Source organism: Anabrus simplex, chromosome 1 (genome assembly GCF_040414725.1).
Source record: "Anabrus simplex isolate iqAnaSimp1 chromosome 1, ASM4041472v1, whole genome shotgun sequence".
Lineage (NCBI taxonomy): Eukaryota > Metazoa > Arthropoda > Insecta > Orthoptera > Tettigoniidae > Anabrus > Anabrus simplex.
In genome coordinates, this window is record NC_090265.1 from 1,149,342,358 (window position 1) to 1,149,366,406 (window position 24,049).

At 38.6% G+C, this 24,049-nt stretch overlaps 1 protein-coding gene across 4 annotated transcripts in view; it reads left to right on the forward strand.

Moving 5' to 3' along the window:
• Nucleotides 1-24,049, forward strand: part of LOC136858113 (protein PRRC2C) — a 708,190-nt gene that overhangs the window by 376,793 nt on the left and 307,348 nt on the right. The window lies entirely within an intron of this gene.

A 24,049-nucleotide genomic window follows, 5' to 3' on the forward strand; every position in this document is an offset into this window, starting at 1 on the left:
TTTAGTATTGTAACAATAGTATTTTAATTAATATGGTATTTTCTAAAAGTCTTCTTTAATATGTAAAATCCATATTTTCTGTTTTTTGCACAATGGTGATAGTTCTGATCTGTCGTACCCTATTAGATTGAAAGTTTGTCTGCTATTTCTCATTTGTCTTATCAGCAAAAGGATTGTGAATGTGTGCACTTTTCTTGGTCTTTCCTATGAATATTCCACAATCTGCTGAATCTTCCAAGATGTGATTTCAGTTATTCCAGTATAATATTTGTAATTATTACTAGCTTCTCAACTATGTTGCTGCAGGTAAAATTCTGTTCCTTGCACAAGACATTTTCTGTATTACCTGTAATAGCCTTGTGGTTTCAATTCCATACAAGGCTATCGAACCTGTAACGTATCACAGGATCAGTTTGCGTGTTCAAGAATAACCATTTGATGAAAATGTTTCATCTTTTCAAGTTGTTATTTGTTATAAAAGTGAGTATGCAATATTAGAAGTTCAGTGAGTAAGCTTTGGTTTGCTTAGAATGATCACTGCCGCATTTACGATCCTGAATATATGTTTCATTGCCCCCAAGTCAATAAATTTATGATAGCAATAAATTATTTTATTATTGAGCAGTTGTATAGAATACAGTAATGTGCTGAAGAAACTTTCTACCCAAGTGTTTTGAAGTACATACATAGGAGAAAGTTTTGATATACATTATTAAATATTATTTCTGTACTAACAGTGTTTTGAGTGCGAGGGATTCATTCTCTGTAATCTTATTGAATTTGTAACACACTGTAAAAATGTACACTTGTAATCCTAACCAAATGTAGTATATATGTCATTGAGTAGATGCTGTAGAACAGCAAATAATTGTAATAATCTGATAACTTCTTGAAATCAGTTCATGGTGATTTACAAGATTCAATTATTTCCAATTAGTATACGGCAGAAGAGAATCGGCGGCCTATCTTCTTTATCTTAAAAGCGGTGATCACTGGTAAAGAAGATGGTTTCTCACTTCAATGCTAAACTATCATCACTGATATTCACTTGACTATTATAATCCTAAACAAACCATTGCTTTATTTAAACCTTAGCGCTTGTTACCTGTCACTGACAGGACAGTAATTTAATGTGTGTATTTAGCATTTTCGTAGATATTTGAGCATTTTACATAGAATGGAGACTTCAGAAAACTAGATCCAGTTTTTCATCATGTCCCAAGTTATGCTGTTGTGAATATGCTTCCTTAGATATTACAAATTCATCTACTGTAAATTGCATGGATAAACTTCGTGGCTCTCAATAGAATCCTCATATACAAGGAATCATGTACGCTGTGCTTTGTCTTAAATTATCTAGTGAAGTGGCTTCTATGACATCTGTTTTAATATTCTTTGGTTTTGAAGAGAGTTTGATTGTTGAAGTGTTGAAATATCAATATTGCGAAGTAAAGAAGTGTAAATATTATGCCAGAGTATGGATGGCCTTGGTTATGTCACCTCATTGGATATCTATCTGTTGCAAAATTTATACATCAATCGTTACTTAGAGTAGTTGTGACGTCGCCTGTAAAGGCACTGTTAGATAGGCTCATGTGTATTTTTTTGCTATACATTCGCGCGTTAAATTCACATGCAATTAAATCGCATTCCAACAAAACTATTCTGTATTATGCATGTACATGTCTCTGGGGGGTAGAAAAAAGGCACATAAGTAAAATATTCTAATTTTTTGTTTATTTCACCTATGCAATGTATAGGACTGAACTCGCATTGTGGTAAAAGCACATTTCAGTCTGGCTTCTTTAAAAATATATAACTGAAAAGCATAGTCACCTATTTCACATCTGTACAGATATATTAGAAGAAGAACCACGTAAGTCAATTTATATTGTGCTCATTGCGTTGAGCCTGTCTTCCTATAAGAAAAATCACTTAACTCAACCTGTGTAATTTTGCTTCCCTGTAGCTGCAGTCTTGTGTGACAGGTTATTTTCCATATTTGTTTATAAACTACACTACTTTATATTATTACTTAGGTTGAAATTACTAAATTGTCCCTAACAATATAATTTTATATGCTTAGTTTGCAGAGTTGCCCAATAAGCAAAAGTACAGGATGGTCACACAGATACTGTTTTGAAGTCAATGGTCAAAGAATTTCAGTGTGTAGAGATCGGGCCAGCTAGGAAGACAGCCGGTGAGGGGAAGTATGCGAGTGAAAAAGCAGAGCCGTGGAAGCGAGAACGCTGACTTCCCCTTCTCGCTCGGTGTTGTGGCGATGTTCAGTTGGTGTTGTGGCGACGTTCAGTTGGCCAGAAATATTTGTTATAACTGACGTATAACACTCCACAGATTCTCGGTTAGTGGAATTCCCTTCCAGCTGTAAATTATAGACATACCTAGCCAAAATGAGTTTATTTAGAAATGTTACAGATGATTGATAGATAGATATAAGGAATTAGAACATAATTTAACCTCGTATTATAATAGCTGTCAAAATATTTCTTGTGTATCGGTTTGCGTAGCAATTGTTTTAAATTATAATTAGATGTAAAATTAACTTCACGGTGCTGTAGATGTACAGTATAGAATATGTTTTGGTATAAAGCAGGCTTCATAACCTGAGCCACGTCATGTAATTTAAGTCTATAATAATAATAATAATAATTAGAAGAAGAAAAAGATAATATACATCAAGTATAAAACACGCTACAAGAAAATCGAAAACACATTCAGATACTATGCAAAAAAAAAGGATAAGTTTTTACGGTCATCATCTCAAAACGAACTCAACAAATCTTAGACTTCTTCCATAACTGCAAAACAAATCCAACTGGTTCAGATAAACTGAAAAAGACCTAGTGGAATTAAAAATTACAGAAAATTCACTATTTGATCTAACAGCTAAAGTAATAACTAAGGACGAAAATATAAGGTTTCAAGACAGATCTACATTAAAAGCCAAATATATTATTTCGGAAGATAAAAATGAAGATCGGAAACAGTGAAGAAATACTGGGCACAAGACACAGAGAAATGATTAATTCAACGTACCCCAAGAAGGTGAAATAATAATAATAATAACTTTTGCCACAAGGCTAGAAAGCAGAGAGACCATATCGTTTGTCCCTAGTTCTCTTGCTCTTTTGTAAAATAAGAAATGTGAGTTAACGATATATGTATAATGATATAATGGTTTTCAGGTACAGAAACGAAATGTAATTCATAAAAAGAAACACCGTAAAGGGTCTACATATGCTGGATACATGGGACGTATGTATGTAGGTTTCATCCGTGTACACTATAGGCCTATCCTCTGCCTGATACTGAGCTTTTTTTTTTTTTTTCCTCTCCTCTCCAAATAAACAAATCTTTTGTATGTCGTGTTTTTCCATTAGGATGCACTTGTTAGTGTTCGTTTTTCCCAACGATATCCTAATGATCGAAGCATTCGCTTGAGATTAGTATTAGATCCTTTGAACTTTAAATCTTTTTATAACTTTGCACGAATTTTGGAAACAGTAAATAGAAAGTAAATAAAATTTGTTAATACGGCGTACGGCACCTTCGTCAAAAGTCGTCCAGTCCGGTAACATTCTTTGTGCGCATTCTTTTTTTGTTTGGTGTTTCAAACACTGTCCATAGGTTTTCCTAATTCCGTCACTTTTTGTTTTTTGCTCTTAATCTGTGCCACAGAACTTTCTGACACTCCAACAGCTGCTGCTGCTACTCTTTCGTGCACTTCCTTACAATCTATCAGGAACTTTTCTTCAATTGCCTCCCTTCCCATAACGTCTATAACTTTCGAAATTGCTGCACGAGTCTCACACTTAAGCATCTTATGATGCAGGCTCCTTTTAACGCCTTCGATACTGTTACAGACAGGCCTAACGTACACTACAACTAACTGCAGTTACTACAGAACGAGAAATTTTAAAGCAGTGCGCGACAGCTAATTGTAAACTTATGCACTGAACTGGCTTTGTATAAGGAGCCCTCTTAAGAGGGGATGCGTTACAGTGGTTTGCCCAAAGTGCGCGTGTGCGACCAGACGTCTTCCTGGCTGGCCCGATCTCTAGGCAGTGTTTCCTGACTATTCTGGACGAAGCCCATAACTTCATTAAGACCTTTAGCTTGAAGATATGTTCCTCCAGGTGTGGGATTCCTTCTTTATACTCGCGAGGAAATCACACACCACCAAATATAAGTGGTCTGAAGGGAAACTCAAGGAAGCCAGGGGAAACTCGAGGAAGTCAGGGAACAGGTGCGATCCTTTCCTGCATACGAAAGCCATTACAGATGACAAAAAAATGATCATCTCTATCTGATATCTCACCTTACATTAGAGAAAAATGTATAAACTCGACCAAAACATAACAGCGATCCCAGCTTCCAAGAAGCATTATGCAAACAAGTTCCATAGAATGAAATTGAAGTTCAAGAAATCCCGTATAGATACGTCACAGGTGTGATAAGTTGCAAATGACAGATGTATTTCATGATCGAGACAAAACCCTTATAGGAATTCAAGAAAGGGATCGGCACTACCTTGAACAACTAAAAGAGCATATGATGAAAAGAGAAAGGTTAGGTTAAAATTAGCAGAAAACACTAATACGAAGTGTTTTTAGTTTGATCTGCAACAGTGTCTTCCAACAACCACTGTGAGTTCATTAATAACATTTTATAAGCGACCGTACAGTCCATGACAATTTTTTGGGGAGAGTACACATTATATGTGACGCAAAGCTGTTGCAGGTCGAAGTGCCAATTAGATTACCTCTTCTTTATATAAACGTCTTAAAGGACATCCTTCACATGATCTTTTATTCTGATACATGTGAAGGACAGAATAAAACTTCACATGTAACAGCTGTGTGTACCAAAGTATTGCAAAAAGTACCAAACATCATCACTATTGACCACAGATTTATGGTACGTGGACACAGCCACATGGAGGTAGATTCAGACCATTCTGTAATTAAGCAGAAGTAGTAGTCTACCATCCCCATGACTGGTACAGCTGGTTCAAACAGTACAAGGTTCACTGTTGTAGAAATGAAAGTAGGATTTTCTGGAGTTTTCAGCACTTCTCACAGGCCCGCTTGTGTTGCGAAACAAAGATAAAAAGGAAATGCCTTCAAATGGCAAAAGGCTAAGTAGTTCTGTTACAAACCGAATTTTGGAGAAGAGACATTCAAGAAGATGCTCTAAGAGGAAGAACAGGAAGATTTATAAATAATATTGTAATTAAATTTTCTCATGAGCAATTGTTCTGTTAAGCCAACCTCAAGAAGGAGACAGAGTTTAATGTTTCAGACTTCCTCCAAAACCCCTCCAGGTGAATTTTTTAAAACTACTTTGAACTAATATCCTATTTTCCCTTATCCTTAACTTAAATTCCAAGTTTCTTGAAAATCCACCTATCTGTTTTCCCATGATGGTCTGACAGGCAGATGGACAAACTGACAAAACCAGACCTAGACCATTATTTGTCCTATGTTGAATAAACGCCAAATATGAACTATCAAACACATGCTGTAGCATGAATTGGGTTATACTCACTAGAACACTTCCTTTTTCACTGTCCACGAACCTACTACGCTGGCGTAGCAGGGGTGATACACTGGCGTAGCAGGGGTGATACTCCCAGGTGGCGGATAGGGGGGTCCTAACCGGCTTTCCGGCGAACTTGAGGGAAATAAAATCTTCTCGCGCACCAAACACACAACCCCCTGCGGGTAAGGGACGCAGACGAAGAATACACCCACGGTATCCCCTGCCTGTCGTAAGAGGTGACTAAAACGGGCGAACAAGGGATATGATTGTCTTGGAACCACGAAACTACTTGTGATTCGTACCACCACACGGAGAACACCATGGATCGCTTTTACTTGCGCGTAGTACCACTATATTGGGTACCAAACAGGTTTGTGACTAGTAGCACACAGGAGCACCGTGCGGTCGGCTTTTGCAGTACCTGTGATTAGTACCACCATATGAGCAGGACCATGGGATGATAGCTACCATGCTTCTGCCTTGCCTATGATTAGTACCCACTATATGAGGAACACCACGGGATAGTGCAGGTCCCTGTGGTTAGTACTCTTATGTGATGAACACCATAGGTTTGTGTTGCCTGTAAATGGTACCGCAGTGTGAGAAAAACCATAGGTCTGTATTATATGTCTAATTTCATAACCTGTGAATAGTACCATAATGTGTGGAATACCGCGATTCTCTGCTACTTTTTGATTACTACCGCAGCATGACAAATACCATAGTTCTGCTTTCCTAGCGATAAGTACCATTATGAGGGGCCGATAACTTGGACTTTGGACCCCTTTAGACTGCAAGCATCATCGATTCATTGTTACGCTATAGCAGCAGTCCCTTGGTCAGTAATCGTATTGTTTTACGTCAGTTTCTCTGAATGTAAGGCATTGTGGGTCGCATCCACTGATTGGTTTAAATTCATATCCATCCATTCATTCTTCATCCTCACATTTTGAATTCTGGTCGGTGGAGAATTTTGGACTTTTAATTTGTCATTCCATTTCGTACCATTAGGGGCCGATGACCTTTATGTTAGGCCCCTTTAAACAACAATCGTCATCTTTTTCACTGTAAATTCTCATCTCTATGTTTTGCATCATGATTATCCATTGGTTTGGGGGAGAAATATGGTAAACGAACATTCTGACATTTTTGGTTTCATCATTGGTTCATTTCATGCAGAGTTCATATTCAGAGACCTTTTTAGGGTGTTCTTTGAATATTGTTTCTAGTGTTCACTCACGTTTTGCTATTATTTGGCTAGTACACAAGTTTATAATTTATCATTATCCACTGAACTGATTCTGGAGTGGTCTTCAGGAAATTTGATATATCCATGGTAGGATCGTTGAGGACATACTGTGACTATGTCAGATAGTCTGTCAAAATTCTTCATGGGTGCACTCTGGGGATGGTATCGTGCTGCATTTAAAAAACAAGTCTGGATATCTGCTGCATCTGGTTTTGACGCTGTAAATATCTTTCTGAAGATAACTGCCCAGTAGGGCTTCATATCATAACATGTTTATCCAATTCTCAGCTGCCCACCATAGAAATATTGTGGGAATGACTGTGGACTAGTCAGAAATGAAGTGGTTTGTGGTTCTTGACTAATATTAATGACATAGGGCCTTCGGAGAGGCTTGGTGCAGGTATTTGGAATTGATGCCGTATAGGCAACTTCTGCATCTGTGAAGATAGAGCTTTACTAAAATGAATTACAATGCTGAAGATAGCACAATCACCCAGTCCTCGGACCAAATGCCAGCATGCTCTCCATTGAGCAATGGGGCTGGACAGTTTTTGACTGATTCACATAATATAGAAATTGATAGCCCGCATTCTGGAAATTTTCAGTTAGGTCTTATGGCGGCATGGGAGAGGAATTACCAATGAATACCTGTGCAAAGGATGCGTTGTAATTGCAAGATCTAAAAATAAGCAACCTGTTGCACACTGTTGCTACCCACTCCCAAAATTGTGAGGGGAAAAATCCTTGTTCTGATTAATTTTCGTGATGCTGTATGTATGTATGTATGTATGTATGTATGTATGTATGTATGTTTGACAAAGTCCAATTTGTATATAGGTATTTCTTTTACGCTGTCCTAATTTCTTTTTGGGTTTAGCGGAACATTGATTTATCACATCTATCTCTTTCTGTATGCTTATCTTGGTAAAATAATCTATTAACTAATGTTGCCATTGATGCTTTTACGGCCCGTACGTATAGACATGATACTTTATAGGCTTTTGGGTTTATGCCGTGTCAAGAAAATAAGATAAAACTCTTTAAGTTTCGCCGAGAACTGTGCTCTGTTTAAACAAATGTTTAAGAAGCCTTTCTCATGGACAGTCGAGATTTCTTCTGAGGATGCAGAGCACAGTTCTCTGCGAAACGTAATGAGTTTTACCTTATTTTCTTGGCACGGCATAAGCCTAAAAGCCTATGCAGTATCAAATCTTCTAACCAACCTTTAACATTAAACATGTTATTGATTCATATTTCTGGCTTAATCTTGGTCTCCAACATCATAAACCTGTACGTATAGAATATTATATCGCAAGAACCATGATAGTTATACTTTGCATGTGCTTTTGTCTGTGTTCCTTTTTTCTTACGTTTTTTTAACTCGGCTAAAAACTGCATTCATGGTTGAACATCAACATAGTGTAGATTCCTATGTCAGTTTATTTCCTAATTATCTAGTAGTAGGGTTTTTGCACACTACTAATGTTGAATTCTCTTTCTATGTTTTGACTTAGACTAGGTTATTATTCGCTGTTGTAAATTTATCAAGAAAATTTTTTATGCTTGTTTAGAAACTTGCTTGCTTGGATGTTGAATTACGTCTTTTCAGTAATGTAAGTACCTCCCTGCTGTGTGGTTTAAGGATTTTATTTTTAAGCCATGTTATATCTTTCTGCTTTAATGTTACTTCTTTATTCCTCTCTTGGTTTCACACATTAATATATAGTGTCAGGCAAGCACAACAAACAAGGAAATTCAGGTGCTGGAGCAGGTTCCATGTGACTGACACTGCATGGTGCCACACTGATGAGAGCTCTAATCTAATGTGATGCATTGGAGTAATACATTTAGCTGAGGTTTTTTTTATATACCGGAGGCTTTCTCTTACCTGTACTTCACAGGAGCTGTTTAAAATGTTCCCATTCATATTCAAGCACAAGTTGCAAATGCTGCAGAAAGTTCTAGAAAACTCATTTTGGTTAATTTTGCCTTATATTGTGTTCTTCACTTGTGATCTCTCGTTCAAGATCTTGAAGAGTGTGAAAATTGTTCCTGTACACTTTGTTTGAGAGTGTCCCTAAGTGGATAACTGCAGGAATTTGTCAGTTTGAGCTCATTTTGGATATCACTTTTTCATATAGGAAATCGGTCCTATTTCTCACCACTTTTTAAGCAACTACACCAGGATAATTTTGAATTGACAAGTGGCCTCCGGACTGTCTTATGTAATTGCATAAGGTTGGTTTTCTTTTCTTTTTTTTTCTTTTTTTTTTTTTTTTACGTACAACCTTTTTTTTTTTTTTAGAGGTACTTATTACAGAAAAAAAGAACACATTTATTGTTACCGCATTTCCAGTCAGTTTTGTTATAGCGGAAGCAATTTCTCTTCAGTTTTGACTTAGCTAATCAGTAAATGTCTGATTCTTCAGTATGTCGAAAACAACAGATAATACCTGAAAAAGTAACCATCAACCCGTTTGGTGGGCGAAGCGGTGAGATTCACAGCTGCAAGTCGCTTGCTCTGCGGGGTACACGGATATATCCACCGATTCTAATTATTTCTTTTGTCAGTTGCTTTTATGTAGAGGTTTATTTCTTTTTCAGCAGTGTATTCTGGATGAGTTTGCTTTCTGATGTGAATTTTTTAGACTTTCTCCCAATTGCAATGTGTCATCCACGAATTGTATCATAAAGAATACAACGTACATCCAGGCAAAAATGACCTGAAGCCTAATAGCCTCGCGCTAGAACTTTAGCTAATTGTCTAAACGTCCCTTGGGCGAAATAATATTGCTGTAGAAGGTATTTCTGGAGATCATGATACTAAACAGACCTCTCTGATAGCACATTAGAACTGTGACTGGATTTATTATTCCCAGTCTTGAGGTCATCCTTCACAACTGGAGTGTGTGTTTACTGCGAGTTACACAGCATTTATTATTGCACGCATGTGATCTGAAACTATTTAAATAATTTCTTTAATAGATTTATTATTATTTATTATCCAAAGTGCTGTGAACCCTATTTTACCATAAGGTATGTTAGGGTTGTAGTTTGTACAAAACTAGCTGTTGTACCCATGCTTCGCTACGGAATTCTAGGTTAGGTAGTGTACACATTGTAAGTTTCTATTAAATTGCATAGTTCTTAACATTACCCCACAAACACGACGGGGAAGGCCTTCTTGCCTACCATCAGTCACAATCAAGTTGTAGAATTTTCATTATAATGGCAGACAATCACTCTCCACATGCCTTTTTACAACTTCAGAAAGACTGGTTTTGCCAACTGAAATCAGCACAGGAATGTTGCGATTAAATGAAAAACCACACATTTTCTCACTTTTAACGAACTGTACTACCATTCCACTCTGTTATCCTGTTTAGTTTGCACACTGAGCATTCCAATGAGCATCTCAGAGTAGGGATCGAATAGCTGGAATGCTGTGATGAACCAGTGTGTTTCGTACCAGCAGTATCAGAAAATGTATGATTCAGAGGAATGGCATGCTAAAGAAGAAAGTTATCCAGCTCCCCAGCTACTCGCCTGCCAATATTCAGACAGGCTGTCATACTCGGTACGCAGCAGTAACCCCATTGATTGGAGATAAGTGGCATCATAAGAGACAAAGAACATCACAACAAACAGTGGTCCATGTAATGTTATTGTTGATCAATTTTATGAGCTTTCGATATTGTAGGCCTTCAGATTTAGTTTTCTTCCAATTCTGAAATACTACTATAATCATAGTCGGTACGGTAAAACTGAATAAAACATAAATGATCGGAAATGGTATTCTCTATAACTTTTGTAACGTAGTACTTTTCGATAGGACCAAGAACATACAAAAATTTACATTTTAGGCGCCTTCCCCTGAACTACCATTTCATCCAGGGTGAATAAAATTATTTTTAGCCTAGACTGTAGTTTCTTATTCCATGACTCTTACATACTGATTTTCATTAAATTCTGTTTACCCATTATCTCGTGGCTGGGTGGTGATGTGGTGTTAGCAACAAAATTACAAATTCATGAATATCTCTGTTATCATATTCGCTACGGTAAGAATGTATAAGACATAAATGATCGGGAATTTAATTCTATATAACTTTAGGTATGTAGTATTTATCGATAGGACCGCTATTAGCATAAATATTTGAGAATTAAATTTTACGTCCTCCCCTAAACTACCATTTTACTCAGTGTAAATAAAATTATTTATGGCCTAGATTGTAGTGACTTATTCCCCGACTTTACATACCGATTTTCATTAAATCCTCTTCAGCCGTTTTCTCGTGATGCATGTAGGTACATACATACATACGGAGAGGCAGGCAGAAATTACGGAAAACGAAAAAGTGCATTTCGTCATTGCTGTGGACACGGCCGATACAAAAATAATTTTTTTTTAAAATTCTGTGCAATGTACAGACAATTTCTCTGTTAAAACTTATACAATATATATGTTAAACAGCCAATAAGCACACAATATTAAATTATGTGTGTTTAAATACATAATCAGTAAATTTTGAACATTGAAAAGTGCAGCATTTTTTATAAAATATGAAATATAGTGGTTTTTCGAAATAGCAACAGCAAGTTAGCAAATGCATCTTAAGTTCAAAACGTGGTCCGTCAAAATCAGGACATTTGAACATAATGTGTTCTACAGTTTGAATGTCTTCAGTGCAGAAGCACAGTGAGCCATTTTGCGTTGAAATTTTTTATCACTCGAAGTAAGCATTGAATTTACCATGACCTGATAGCACTTGTGTTAAATGAAAGTTGCACACTATGTATTTACATCCAAGCTTAATATATACATTTGGAAAAAGCAAGTCTTTAGTTACTGAGCCATTTTTGCTTGCTAACCACAGTTCATTTCAACGAGAGAGCATTTCTTCCTTTTTGATTCTTTTGACAAAAGAAATTGGGCATTTAGTATAACTCTCTGACGAGTTAAAATTACAAGTTTCTTTGGCCAATTGGTCAGCTCTTTTGTTCCTTTATATGGCGGAATGACCTCGCACCCAACCGAAACATACATGGTTATTGTACTTTGATATATTCTCTCTCATATGTACTGCCAAATTGTGTAAGTTATATTTATCTTTTAAGGAATTCAGCACCGCTTGTGAGTCACTGAGTGTAGTCGCACACATATTTTTGTTTATGCACCACTTGACTGCTTTCAGTATTGCAAGCAGCTCAGCTTGAAACACAGAACAGTATGCCTTTAGTTTTATTTTCTCAGAATGAACTTAGTCTTCACCCTCACATACCACGAAGGCGCAGCCCAGTAGTGTTCTGCTGGAAATGCGAGAACCATCTGTGTATATTAAATGGCTGTGATCTCTGGTACATGGGTGGTCAAATACAAAGCTCATATAATCTGCTGGATGTCCGGCGGCAGTATGATGTACTCTTTAATAGATTTAATCAGGTAAATACAGGATCAAATAAAATACTTATTATGGTTAAGTTTATAAACAGTGTGTTCTGAAATATTGGCACAGTTCATGATTTTCTTCCAAGCTGCATAGATCAGGTTTATATTCATTTCCTTCTCTTCCATTTTTTCCTGCAAAAATGTTTAAAAGGAATAACTGGCCCCCACAGTTAGAGGAAGATGATTTACTGGCCTTTGTAAATGAAATGTTGGAATTTAGTGGGGAGGATTGTGATCTTAATGAAGTAATTCTGCCGACGGGAATTTTTAAGCGACAGGAATGTATCCGGGCAAAGTGCTCCAGGCTCGAAAGTACGGGGTTCAGGCCCAGCTGATGAGAATATTCAGCAGTCGCGAAAGAGACATGTGGTCGATTCCGGTTCCGGTAGCGCTCATGACAGTAGCGATGATAATATTGACAATATTACAACCAGTGTAACTTTGTCAGCCTAGACTGAAAATGGACAAAGAAGGTCCTGCTTTGATCCAAAATTCCATTATGATGTAAAGGGAGAATTGTTAGGGAAAATGAAATCGAGCTAAATAATGAATTATTTTTTTATGACGAGATATGCCAGAACATAGCTGAACAGACAAAAGAAGCCCAGCAGAATATCACACATAAGACCCAGTTATGTAAGATGTAACGAAAGAATCGAGATCAAGACCGGGTCCGGACAAATAGGGACGAAATAAAGATTGTTATGAGCATACTGTTGCCCCAGGAAATTCTACTGCATACTAAATTAGGATATTATATTCCTCGCAGTCGCTTGTGGACTACTCCCATTTTCTATGGGAGAGATTTTTGATCGTCAGCCTGAGTGGCTCAGATGGTTGAGTTACTGGCTGGCCTTCTGACCCCAACTCATCTCAGACCGGTGGTATTTGAAGATGCTCAGATATGTCCGCCTTGTATCGGTAGATTTACTGGCGTGCAAAAGTACTCCTGCGGGACTAAATTCCAGCACTTCGGTGTCTCCGAAAACCATAAAAGTAGTTAGTGGAACGTAAATCCAATATTATTATTATTATTATTATTACATTTTTCCTCCACAGATTTTTACATTTCTTCGACAATGAGGTGTATTATGGACAAATTCCTCCCACAGTATACAATATGAAGCCAGTATTTGACCACCTGGTAGTAAAATTTTCGGAAGCTTATTCCACTGATAGCAAAGTGTCAGTCAATTTCTTGTTTTGGAAAGAGTGGCTGGGGTGGAAAGGTTACGTGCCAAGAAACCGATCGCGTTTCGGAACAGAATCTTACAGATTATGCGAAGCCAGGACACAGTATGTGACATGATCTGCTTCCGTGTGCATCATAATAAAGAGCTGTAAAAGACATAACACTGTAGTTGAATATAGGCCGTGTGTGATACTTACGAATTATAGGTATATAAACAGGATCCCTCAAAAGCGCTAACCAACATAGCAGATCCTTTCGTGAGTATTATAATTTATTACATGTAAATCTTCTAAGTACATGTAAACTTTGTAAATCTACAATTTACATGTACAGAAACATTTATTTCCAGGCAGAGATTGTTAATAAACTGCCTAAGATATTTAGGTATAAGGTAATGCATAAACAGTAACCAAAGTTTTGCTATCAGGAGGAAACAAGCTCGGTATCGCATTATGAAAGCGCTTAGTACGGTCTTCCACAAAGTATAGAAAAATTAAAATAATAGGATTTTTCAGCAATTAAATGCATGATATTCAAGTAAATATTTCTCTTATGGTGCTTCTATAGTTCATTTTAGTCTGATTGTTTTTAAGCAAGTAATTAAATATTCTTCAATCAGGGAAATCTCTTCCCACCTGGGAGTGAGCTGATGTGTACCGAGCTTTCCGCTTAAGGGTTTAATTAAAAACTGAATGAGAAGTTCCATTTTTGAAACAACATATCTAATTCTATCAAATCACACTTTTAATTATTTTTTTTAATAGTTAATATGAATTGATGAATATTATTAAAAAGTGTAAAAACATTTGTTAAATTTCTGTTTCAACCCTTTTTAGTAATTGTTGAGGTGTTAGGACTTGTGTTAATGAATTGTTCCTCTTGTGCTTCTCCGATTACACAGAGTTTAATCATAAATGTTTTTATACTTTCTTAATACTGTTCGCCAATTTATAAATGATTAAAAGCCTGTCAAGACCCAACTGTCAATAGGGTAAATATTTTTTTAAGAATTTCCATATATATGGCATTCCTTGTACTTAACAATTTTTCTTTATGTTGTGCCGACACAGATAGTTCTCATATAGATGTTGATTCCCATAGGGAGCTTGAAATATTTGTCCTGAATGAGTAAATTCATCCTGTTCCAATATAACTGGTCCATTATTGGACATCATAAATATTCCACCTGACTCATTCTTGGTTGCCAGCGCTTTGCCCCAGTGTGCCAACCTGGACCCATCAGTTGGTAACTAGCACACCTACCGAGATGCACGACTACTGCATGCCGTGGAGGCTACTGCGTAGGCTATTTGGAGCCACAGACAATGCTAATACACTAGGAGAGACTGTCTCTTTTACAAAAATTGATGCCCACGAACCTACTACGCTGGCGTAGCAGGGGAAGAGGCGATACTCCCACGTGACGCGTCCCAGTTGGTGGATAGGGGGGTCTTAACTGGCTTGCCAGCGGACTTGAGGGAAATAAAATAACTTTCGCGAACCAAACACACAACCCGCTGTGGGTGGGGGACCTAGACGAAAAATACACCCACAGTTTCCCCTGCATGTTGTAAGAGGCAACTAAAAGGGGTGACCAAGGGATGATTATATTAGAACCATGAAACACCTTGTGATTACTACCACCACGTGGGGAACACCATGGGTCGCTTTTACTTGTGTATAGTACCACTATGTTAGGTACCACATAGGTTTGTGATTAGTAGCAAACGAGAGCGCGATGGCTTTTACAGTACCTGCGATTGGTAGCCCTATATGAGCGACACCATGGGATGACGGAACCCATGGTTCTGGCTTGTCTATGTTTAGTACCCACTATATGAGGAACACCATGGGATGGTAGGAATCCATGTGGTTAGTACACTTAGGTGATGAACACCATATGTTTGCGTTGCCTATCAATGGCACTGCAATGTGCGAAACACAGTAGGTCTGTAATACATATGCGAATTTCATTACCTGTGAGTAGTACCATAATGTGTGGAATACTGCAAGTCTATGCTACTCTTGATTACTACCCCAACCTGACAAATACAATGGTTCTACTTTTCTAGCGATAAGTACCATTATGAGGGGCCGATGACTTGGATTTTGGACTCGTTTCGACTTTCAGCATCATCGATTCAGTATCGTGCTATAGAAGCAGTCCTTTGGTCAGTAATACTATTGTTTTATGCCAGCTTCTATGCATGTGAGGCACTGTGGGTCAGTTCCACTGATCGTTTCAGCTTCAAATCCATCCATTCATTCTTCATCCTCACGTTTTGAATTGTGGTCAATAGATGAGTTTGTGGATTCTTAATTTGTCATTTCATTTAGTCTCATTTCAATGACCTATATGTTAGGCCCATTTAAACAACAAGCATCAATCAATCAGTCAGTCAGCCAAATTTATGCCCGCTAGTCCATATAGATTTTGATTCCCATGGGGAACTTGAAAATGTTTTCCTAAATAAGTAATTGCATAAATCAAATATTATTGGACGTTATAAATTTTCCAGCTAACTTATTCTTGGTTGCCAACGCGAGGTTGCAACACTTAACTGGCCGAGGTAAATAGAGCAAATACCCAGCGATTTGGAAATTGATACCTGTTGAAAGCAAATGGATGTGTTGATAATCGGACATTAAGTCAATTTGAGGGATTAGAGCCTCTCTGTCCAGCTTTATCTCCACTTATTTTTTTCCAAATTTAAACAATTTTCGTACATAACGTACTTCTTACAATTAGGGGCTGATCTGCTTCCATTCAGGAGTCATTGGTAAATGTTCAGATTTCTAAGGAGCATTACTATCGTTCCAGTTTTTAGAATAACAATACGTGCAGGCATACCATCAATTCCAAAGAATTCAAGAATTATGTGGGAAATTGAAGTAGCTAGCTTTCATATTCAGTATTGGTTAGCGTGCTGGCCTTTCGTCACAGGGGTCCCAGGTTCGATTCCTGGCAGGTTCGGGAATTTTAACCATCATTGGTTCATTTCCCTGGCACGGGGGCTGGGTGTGTGTGTGTGTGTGTTGTCTTCACCATTTCATCCTCATCACGACGCGCAGGTCACCTACGGATGTCAAATCAAAAGACCTGCACCTGGCGAGCCGAACCCGTTCTGGGATCTCCCGGCACAAAAAGCCATACGCCATTTCATTTCATCTTCAGTAATAATCTGTTGACACTACTGTATGGTTTTTGATCTACTGGGTGTAAGTCCACTTTCAAATTAATTCATTAAGATGGTGACTTAAAGAAAAATGTCATCTTGTGCAAAAGTTCAAGTTTTGCTCTAAATTACAATCACAGATATCATCATATTCTAAAATTCTGCCTGGTAGTTCAATGACTCTTGATCCATCACCATATACAGAGGGGCAGTTAGGCGATAAGCATGTGGTGAAACAGGCAAAAGAATAATAATTTTCCCACCTGAAGGAATGGAATGTCATTACCTAAGATGTATTTTAGATGATGATTCACGCACATTAATGAATGAATATTTCCCATTGGGTTTTATCCTGTATTGAGCCGTGCTAATTGAATGTCGTCAGCTGCTTTAAAGTGAAATTTTAATCCAGTCACCTTACTTCCATTTAAATTTAGAGGAATTTTTAATGTAATGTGCACCTTTCAATGATTGCAGCATTACGGCAACTATTGCTGTCCACGTTACTAATATAACCTAAAGCCCTAACCTGATTCACTTTTGTATTACGTATCCTAAACGTTTTTATAGTGCCCCCGGGACCATTGATGAAAAATGCATTCTAGACATTTGTATTGTTTTGTTGGAACGCATCAATGATTTCATTAATAATAGAAAGTTGTTCCCGCTTTGATACGAGTACCATGTCGGCCAAATCAAAATTGACCGAGCTCGATAGCTGCAGTCGCTTAAGTGCGGCCAGTATCCAGTATTCGGGAGATAGTAGGTTCGAACCCCACTGTCGGCAGCCCTGAAAATGGTTTTCCGTGGTTTCCCATTTTCACACCAGGCAAATGCTGGGGCTGTACCTTAATTAAGGCCACGGCCGATTCCTTCCCACTCCTAGCCCTTACCAGTCCTATCGTCGCCATAAGACCTATCTGTGTCGGTGCAACGGAAAGCAACTAGCAAAAAAAAAAAATCTAAATAGAAAATTAGCACATTAGTATGAAATTAGTATATTCACTTAGCTAACTATCAGAAAGGAAGTTCACAGCCTCGGTGTTGAAATTTCTCCGAAATCACTCAAGCTAACAAATATAGGGAGTGACGTGGAGAAGTAAATGTTTAGATTTATCCAAAATCCCTTCAAGCTGTCAAATATAGGATGAACTACTGTAGAGAAAGTAAAATTGCGCTGAATAGCTTCTTCTTAGCCAAGCGACTCGCTGCAGCACAGGCTGGAACCCGAAGTACTGCTGACTAGGAAGACGTTTGACTGCAAATGCATGCTTACCCTCTTCCACTTCATCTATCGTGCCACATGCCTCAGCGCTCGTACGGTTCAGGCAGTCTTGATGTCTTGGGAGTGCTTTGGCCATTCAGAGAGCTACATTTCCTTAATGAAGTAAAAATATGCAGCAAGAATTTTTTATGCTTTGAAAGACGCTGTGCAAATCTACAGGCGTTCAGTCTGCAAGCCTCTGAGAATTTACTAAACGTCGCTACAATCCTCGATTTGCAACTAGTGTTGTGGCCTCATTTAGTTCTATACCTCTTATCTTTAAATCGTTAGAAACAGAGTCTAACCATCGTTATCTTGGTCTCCCTCTACTTCTCTTACCCTCCATAAGGGTCCATTATTCTCCTAGGTAACCTATCCTCCTCCTTTCGCCTCACATGACTCCACCACCGAAGCCGGTTTATGCGTACAGCTTCATCCATTGAGTTCATTCCTAAATTAGCCTTTATCTCCTCATTCCGAGTTCCCTCCTGCTATTGTTCCCACCTGTTTGTACCAGCAATCATTCTTGCTACTTTCATGTCTGTTACTTCTAACTTATGAATAAGATATCCTGAGTCCACCCAGCTTTCGCTCCCGTAAAGCAAAGTTGGTCTGAAAACAGACCGATGTAAAGATAGTTTCGTCTGGGAGCTGACTTCCTTCTTACAGAATACTGCTGATCGCAACTGCGAGCTCACTGCATTAGCTTTACTACACCTTGATTCAATCTCACGTACTATATTACCATCCTGGGAAAACACACAACCTAAATACTTGAAATTATCTACCTGTTCTAGCTTTGTATTACCAATCTGACATTCAATTCTGTTGAATTTCTTACCTATTGACATCAATTTAGTCTTTGGGAGGCTAATTTTCATACCATACTCATTGCACCTATTTTCAAGTTCCAAGATGTTAGACTGTAGGCTTTCGGCACAGTCTGCCATTAAGACCAAGTCGTCAGCATAGGCCAAACTGCTTACTACATTTCCACCTAACTGAATCTCTCCCTGCCATTTTATACCTTTCAGCATATGATCCATGTAAACTACAAACAGCAAAGGTGAAAGATTACAGCCTTGTCTAACTCCTGTAAGTACCCTGAACCAAGAACTCATTCTACCATCAATTCTCACTGCAGCCCAATTGTCGACATAAATGCCTTTGATTGATTTTAATAATCTACCTTTAATTCCATAGTCCCCCAGTACAGGGAACATCTTTTCCCTCGGTACCCTGTCATATACTTTCACTAGATCTACGAAACATAAACACAACTGCCTATTCCTCTCGTAGCATTTTTCAATTACCTGGCGCATACTGAAAATCTGATCCTGACAGCCTCTCTGTGGTCTGAAACCACACTGGTTTTCATCCAACTTTCTCTCATCGACTGATCGCACCCTCCCTTCCAAGATGCCAGTGAATACTTTGCCTGGTATACTAATCAATGAGATACCTCGATAGTTGTTGCAATCCTTCCTGTTTCCTTGCTTATAGATTGGTGCAATTACTGCTTTTGTCCAATCTGAAGGTACCTTACCAACACTCCACGCTAATTTTACTACTCTATGAAGCCATTTCATCCCTGCCTTCCCACTATACTTCACCATTTCAGGTCTAATTTTATCTATTCCTGCTGCCTTATGACAATGGAGTTTATTAACCATACTTTCCACTTCCTCAAGCATAATTTCACCAACATCATATTCCTCCTCCCCATGAGCTCGGCTGTTCACAACACCACCTGGATGATTTCCTTTTACATTGAGATGATGTTCAAAATATTCCCTCCACCTCTCCAGTGATTCCCTGGGATCTATTATGAGTTCACCTGAATTACTCAAAACACTGTTCATTTCCTTTTTCCCCTCCCTTCCTAAGATTCTTTATTACTGTCGAGAAAGGTTTCCCTGCTGCTTGACCTAGCCTTTCCAGGTTATTACCAAAATCTTCCCAGGACTTCTTTTTGGATTCAACAACTATGTTTCGCTCTGTTTCTTTCATTTACGTACCAATCCCTGTCTGCCTCGGCCCTTGTTTGAAGCCATTTCTGATAAGCTTTCTTTTTACGTTTACAAGCTGCTCTCACTTCATCATTCCACCAAGATGTTCGCCTTTTCCCATCTTTACACACAGTTGTTCCTAGGCATTCCCTTGCTGTTTCTACTACAGCATCCCTGTATGCCACCCATTCACTTTCTATATCCTGAACCTGCTTACTGTCTACTGTTCGAAAATTCTCACTAATCATATCCATGTACTTCCGTCTAATGTTCTCTTCCTGGAGATTTTCTACCCTTATTCGTTTGCAGACAGATTTCACTTTCTCTACCCTAGGCCTAGAGATACTTTGTTCACTACAGATCCTGCTTCATGAATTTACCGAGCTCAGAACATTTTAAGCAAGCCTCGGACCTATGGGAGTAATGGAGTCCCACTCCCATTTGACAGGCGAGGGACTCCTTGGAAACAACTTGGCGAACGAAATGGAATTCGATGGGGAGCTATCAATATTAATGGGGCTTATGGAAGAAAGAAGGTAGAACTGGCTGAGTCAGCAAAGAGGATGCATCTGGATGTGCTAGGAGTAAGTGATATTCGGGTAAGGGGAGATAATGAGGAAGAGATAGGAGATTATAAAGTGTACTTGACGGGTGTTAGAAAGGGAAGGGCAGAGTCTGGGGCAGGGCTCTTTATCAGGAATACCATTGCACACAACATAGTTTCTGTTAGGCACGTAAATGAGCGAATGATGTGGGTAGATTTGTCAGTTGGAGGAATTAGGACTAGAATTGTGTCCGTGTATTCACCATGTGAGGGTGCGGATGAGGATGAATTTGACAAGTTTTATGAAGCATTGAGTGACATCGTGGTCAGGGTCAACAGCAAGGATAGAATAGTGCTAATGGGTGATTTCAATGCGAGAGTTGGAAATAGAACTGAAGGATACGAAAGGGTGATTGGTAAATGTGGGGAAGATATGGAAGCTAATGGGAATGGGAAGCGTTTGCTGGACTTCTGTGCTAGTATGGGTTTAGCTGTTACGAATACATTCTTCAAGCATAAGGCTACTCACCGCTACACATGGGAGGCTAGGGGTACCAGAGCCATAATAGACTATATCTTAACAGACTTTGAATTCAGGAAATCTGTTAGGAATGTACTAGTTTTCTGCAGATTTTTTTATGATACAGACCACTATCTGATCTGTAGTGAACTAAGTATCTCTAGTCCTAGGGTAGAGAAAGTGAAATCAGTCTGCAAACGAATAAGGGTAGAAAATCTCCAGGAAGAGAACATTAGACGGAAGTACATGGATATGATTAGTGAGAATTTTCGAACAGTAGACAGTAAGCAGGTTCAGGATATAGAAAGTGAATGGGTGGCATACAGGGATGCTGTAGTAGAAACAGCAAGGGAATGCCTAGGAACAACTGTGTGTAAAGATGGGAAAAGGCGAACATCTTGGTGGAATGATGAAGTGAGAGCAGCTTGTAAACGTAAAAAGAAAGCTTATCAGAAATGGCTTCAAACAAGGGCCGAGGCAGACAGGGATTGGTACGTAAATGAAAGAAACAGAGCGAAACATAGTTGTTGAATCCAAAAAGAAGTCCTGGGAAGATTTTGGTAATAACCTGGAAAGGCTAGGTCAAGCAGCAGGGAAACCTTTCTCGACAGTAATAAAGAATCTTAGGAAGGGAGGGGAAAAAGGAAATGAACAGTGTTTTGAGTAATTCAGGTGAACTCATAATAGATCCCAGGGAATCACTGGAGAGGTGGAGGGAATATTTTGAACATCTTCTCAATGTAAAAGGAAATCATCCAGGTGGTGTTGTGAACAGCCGAGCTCATGGGGAGGAGGAATATGATGTTGTGTGAAATTATGCTTGAGGAAGTGGAAAGTATGGTTAATAAACTCCATTGTCATAAGGTAGCAGGAATAGATGAAATTAGACCTGAAATGGTGAAGTATAGTGGAAAGGCAGGGATGAAATGGCTTCATAGAGTAGTAAAATTAGCATGGAGTGTTAGTAAGGTACCTTCACATTGGGCAAAAGCAGTAATTGCACCTATCTATAAGCAAGGGAACAGGAAGGATTGCAACAACTATCGAGGTATCTCATTGATTAGTATACCAGGCAAAGTATTCACTGGCATCTTGGAAGGGAGGGTGCGATCAGTCGATGAGAGAAAGTTGGATGAAAACCAGTGTGGTTTCAGACCACAGAGAGGCTGTCAGGATCAGATTTTCAGTATGCGCCAGGTAATTGAAAAATGCTACGAGAGGAATAGGCAGTTGTGTTTATGTTTCGTAGATCTAGAGAAAGCATATGACAGGGTACCGAGGGAAAAGATGTTAGCCATACGGGGGGACTATGGAATTAAAGGCAGATTATTAGAAGCAATTGAAGGCATTTATGTTGACAGTTGGGCTTCAGTGAGAATTGATGGTAGAACGAGTTCTTGGTTCAGGGTACTTACAGAGGTTAGACAAGGCTGTAATCTTTCACCTTTGCTGTTCGTAATTTACATGGATCATCTGCTGAAAGGTATAAAACCTGCAGTGAAGGATTCAGTTAGATGGAAATACAGTAAGCAGTCTGGCCTATGCTGACGATTTGGTCTTACTGGCAGATTGTGCCGAAAGCCTACAGTCTAATATCTTGGAACTAGAAAATAGGTGCAATGAGTATGGTATGAAAATTAGCCGCTCGAAGACTAAATTGATGTCAGTAGGTAAGAAATTCAACAGAATTGAATGTCAGATTGGTGATACAAAGCTAGAACAGGTCGATAATTTCAAGTATTTAGGTTGTGTGTTCTCCCAGGATGCTAATATAGTGAGAGTGATTGAATGAAGGTGTCGTAAAGCTAATGCAGTGAGCTCGCAGCTGCGATCAACAGTATTCTGTAAGAAGGAACTGAGTTCCCAGACGAAACTATATTTACATCGGTCTTTTTTCAGACCTACTTTGCTTTACGGGAGCGAAAGCTGGGTGGACTCAGGATACCTTATTCATAAGTTAGAAGTAACAGACATGAAAGTAGCAAGAATGATTGCTGGTACAAACAGGTGGGAACAATGACAGGAGGGTACTCAGAATGATGAGATAAAGGCTAATTTAGGAATGAACTTGATGGATTAAGCTGTACGCATAAACCGGCTTCGGTGGTGGGGTCATGTGAGGCAAATGGAGGAGGATAGGTTACCTAGGAGAATAATGGACTCTGCTATTGAGGGTAAAAGAAGTAGAGGTAGACCAAGACGGCGATGGTTAGACTCGGTTTCTAACGATTTAAAGATAAGAGTTATAGAACTAAATGAGGCCACAACACTAGTTGCAAATCGAGGATTGAAGCGACGTTTATTAAATTTACAGAGGGTTGCAGACTGAACGCTGAAAGGCATAACAGTCTATAATTATGTATGTAATGTATGTATGTATGTATGTATGTAAGTTACGAACATAAACCAACCTTTGAGATTCTAAACTGGTTGAAGATGCTCTGTAAAGGAGCGAAACATGTCCCGCATATAACTTTATATTAATGAGGAAACTCGAAATTTAATAACATTTTGATGTATTGAAGAGGTGGTTTATAATAAAACATTGTTTGTTGAAATTTTTGGAAACTGTCTGCTTTCCTTGCTTTATTAAGTCCAGAGTAATCTCCTTGCTCCACTCCATTTCTGACTAAATTCTTGTATAGTGCAGAGAGAACGATATAGATGCGCGTGCTGCTTTTGTAGCTTAAACAAGGAGAATGAGTGTTGCGGAGTGTTTTAACTATATAATCTGCTTCACGAGAAGCACGTCGTTTGTGTCGTTTAGGCTATATGTTGGTATGGAAACAGCACGGAAGTTGCCGAAGCTGTGCCAACATCTCACGAACAACGAAGACATGTTTTCCACTTGGAGCGGAAAACACGCCAACATGTTAAAAGTGTTAACCTCGACATTCTGAGTTAACATGCAAAGTTAATTGGAAGACACAGTCGCAATCAACAACATGAAAGATATAGACTGCTACCTGCCGACCATCTTTGAATCTCCTAGAACTGCTGGCAGCCATGACACTTGCAGGCAAAACGAACGACAGATGGCATAGTGGCTATACTTGTATAAACGTACACATAAAATTCGTTATT